Below are 3,804 nucleotides of genomic sequence, written 5' to 3'. Positions count from 1 at the left end.
GTCCCTGAATCAGCCACCAAAAATGAATAAGGTGTCATCCTGGTCCTCAGAGAGGTCAAAATCAAGGAAGGAAACACAAGAAAATAAAAAGACATCAATGTCCCCTTAGGAAGGCTTCCAGGAGTGCATGGGAGCCTGATTCTCCTACAGTTGGGGGTGGTGAAGGGAGTGGACCAGAATGCCCAGAGCTGTGCTTCTGAACGTCACTATGCACACAATCTTCCTAGAGTCCTTGTTAAATGCAGGTCTGACTCAGTGGGTCTGAGGTGGGGCCTGAGACTCTACATCCCTAACAAGATCCAGGAGATACTGAGAATGACACTGGTGCACAGACCACACTCTGAGCCGTGACGTTCGAGAGAACTCTGAAGGCTGAGCCAAGTCTGAAGCATGAGCCAAAGTCAGCCAGGGTAAGAGGAAGTTGGGGATGGGCTGGGGGCTGATCTCATGGCTCAGATAAACATCGGGGGGGTGGAGGGCTCAGGGAAGTACAAGGCCTTCAGTTTTGCTTGTGGGAAGTGGAAGAAAAACCTGGAGAGCAAGACAACGGAAAAGGCATAGGGGCATCTGGTCTTTATGGAAAAGATGGTGGGGACCATTTAAACATGTTTGAGCTGGGAAGAGCTGCGGTCAGTGGCATTTTTAGAAGATCTCTTACCCAAAAGTACAGGAAGTGGACTAGCAACAGTTAAGATGAGAGGGAGGGAGCCAATAATGAGGTTGTTTCTGCATCACAAACAGAGATAGAATGAATCAGGAGCTGTCAGAAGATAACATCAACAGATAGCATTTCTCCACAGCTTCAAATTAACCTTCTCCAAATTCACTTTGGTCAATGGCTCTCCAGTGCCCTCAAACTGATTTTGAAACTCTTCTGTCTGGCCTTCAAAACCTGCCACAACTACTTTCACCCATATCTCCACTAGTTACCCCATGACTCAGAATGAACACCCATCTGCTGCCCTCGCATGACCTGCCGGGCTGATGTTCAGACCTTCCAGCTCAGCCTCACTGACATTCTTAGCTCTCACTGTTCACCTCCCCTGCAGAGTCCCAGAGGCTCCTCTCTACCGGGAAGCACATGTCACTGTGCTTCCAGGCCCCGCAGTTGCTGCTGTTCGGTCTCTTAAGTCATGTCCAGGTCTTTGCAGCCCCGTGGACTACAGCGCTCCAAGGTTCCCTGTCCCTCACCATCTTTCAGAGTCTGCTCACACTCATGTCCATTGAGGTAGTGAAGTGAAGTGAAGTCGCTCAGTCATGTCCGACTCTTTGTGACCCCATGGACTGTAGCCTACCAGGCTCCTCCGTCCATGGGATTTTCCAAGCAAGAGTACTGGAGTGGGTTGCCATTTCCTTCTCCAAAGGATCTTCCCCACCCAGGGATCAAACCTGGGTCTCCCACACTGTAGGTAGATGCATTACCATCTGAGACACCAGGGAAGTCTTATTGAGTCAGTAATGCCATCCAACCTTCTTATCCTCTTTCATACCCTTCTCTTCCTGCCCTCAATCTTTCCCAGCATCAGGGTCTTTTCCAATGAGCCAGCTCTTTGCATCAGGTGGCCAAAGTATTGGAGCTTCAACTTCAGCATCAGTCCTTCCAATGAATATTCAGGGTTGATTTCTTTTAGGATTGACTGATTTGAACTCCTTGCTGTCTAAGGGACTCTAAAGAATCTTCTCCAGCACCAAAGTTCAAAAGCATCAATTCTCGTGTTCAACCTTCTTTATGGTCCAAGTCTCACATCCATACACATTGGCAAAGCTTCCCCTGACTGTTTCAGCCCCATCAGTCTGAGTAACATACAGCTGGCTTCATTCTATTTGTGCTCAATCCCAGAGGGCTGTGTAACTTTAATGCCCTCTTTTATTTTCTTGTGCTTTTAATAAAATTGCTCATCTTTCAGAAGTGTCCCTGTACCTGTTCAGTTCAGTTCTGTGTAGTCACTCAGTCATGTCCAACTCTTTGTGACCCCATGGACTGCAGCACACCAGACCTCCCTGAGTTTACTCAAACTCATCTCTATTGAGTTGGTGATGCTATCCAACCATCTCATCCTCTGTCATCCCCTTCTTCTCCCACCCTCAATCTTGCCCAGCATCAGGGTCTTTTCAAATGAGTCAGCTCTTCACATGACGTGGCCAAAGTATTGGGGTTTCAGCTTCAACATCAGTCCTTCCAGTGAACACCCAGGACTGATCTCCTTTAGGATGGACTGGTTGGATTTCCTTGCAGTCCAAGGGACTCTTAAGAGTCTTTTCCAACACCACAGTTCAAAAGCATCAATTCTTCAGTGCTCAGCTTTCTTTACAGTCCAACTGTCACATCCATACATGACTACTGTTTTATGGATTAAATAAGAATAATCAAGGGAAATCTGTGCACCCTCCTTTTGGGTTCAGAAACAGACATCACCACATCACCAAGATATCTAGAGCTCCCATATGCTCCTCCTTGGTGGCCCTGTTGTTGTTTTTGTTTGTTTGTTTTTGTTTTGTTTTTTTACTGTGGCCACTGCTAATACAACATAACCCAAAATAAGACCTGAGGAACAGGAGCAGTCTTCTCCATCCTTTGGCTATTCTGTAGCAATTGTCACAATACTTTCTATACTAAAACTCTGGGCATGCAACCAGCCAGGGTGAGTATACTTATGGGAAAATGAAAATGAGTATTTTAAATCAGGTCTGCTTAGAATAATCCCAGGCACAGAGTCACTAACCCCTTAGCATTTAGCAGACTATCCAGGACAAGACAGGCCTTCAGTGAACATTCATCTAATTGAATTCTGGCTTTCCTTCATCCAGTGGATGGAATATAGATTCCGGTCAATGTCAGACATAAAAATATTGCACTAAGCAAGAGATCCTGAAGTGGGGCTCAGCCCCTCCCACCACAAAGTGTGCATTTACACCCACTGGGGTCTAGAAAGAAATACTCGAACAACTTCTGCTTGTACTTAGGTTTTTTCTCAACCTTTTAAAGTTTTAATTTAGGGTGTATGTCTTCTATGTGTTGTATGAAAGGAGAAAAGATTAGCATTCCCCTTGACTAGGATGGAAGAAGCTCTATGGCCTGACAACATGCCTTTGGTTAAGGCATTGCCACCTACTTCATGGCATCTAACTCCTGTTTGGAGGCATCCCTGGTGGCTCAGATGATAAAGAATCTGCCTGCAATGCTGGAGACCCCAGTTTGTTTCCTGGGTCAGGAAGATCCCCTGGAGAAGGGAATGGCAACCCACTCCAGTATTCTTGCCTGGAAAATCCCATGGACAGAGAAGCCTGGTGGGCTACAGTCCATGGGGTCACAAAGAGTCGGACACGACTGAGTGACTTTCATTTTCCGTTTCACGTGTCTTATGGACATAGCGTATGTAGTACGTGCTTGCTATATGTGTATATGTAGCAGTGACTACATAGTACAACATGCTACATAGTGTCACAGGTGTGGTATGCAGCATAGAAGCACACCTAACTACAGCAGGCAGCAGGAAAATACACTGAGAGACCCACAGTGGGGTCTCCCCAAGAGCTCATAAGACACAGCCATTCATTCATTCAGTCAGTCATCCGAAAAAATATCTTACTGATCTCATGTGGTGTGCCATGCTCTGTTGCCCAGATTGCATCAGACAGAGGCAAGAAAGCAGGAATCATCAGGAAGCTGGTCAAGTCCTGTCCTGTCCTGCTGCTCATTGGACTTGGGCTGCTTCATGGTTGGGATAACTGGTGTGTGGCACTACGTTGCCCAAAGTAAGAAAATACATATGCATCCACCTAAGAGGATGAAGCAGAGAAGGC

At 46.5% G+C, this 3,804-nt stretch overlaps 1 non-coding gene across 1 annotated transcript; it reads left to right on the top strand.

Moving 5' to 3' along the window:
• Positions 1-3,013: 3,013 nt before the first annotated feature.
• Positions 3,014-3,136, top strand: LOC128057107 (U6atac minor spliceosomal RNA). Its single transcript, XR_008200288.1, has one exon. It is a non-coding gene; the product is annotated as a U6atac minor spliceosomal RNA (small nuclear RNA).
• Positions 3,137-3,804: the final 668 nt, after the last annotated feature.

This window comes from Budorcas taxicolor, chromosome 11 (genome assembly GCF_023091745.1).
Source record: "Budorcas taxicolor isolate Tak-1 chromosome 11, Takin1.1, whole genome shotgun sequence".
NCBI classification, from domain to species: domain Eukaryota; kingdom Metazoa; phylum Chordata; class Mammalia; order Artiodactyla; family Bovidae; genus Budorcas; species Budorcas taxicolor.
This window is presented reverse-complemented; position numbering and strand designations above follow the sequence as displayed.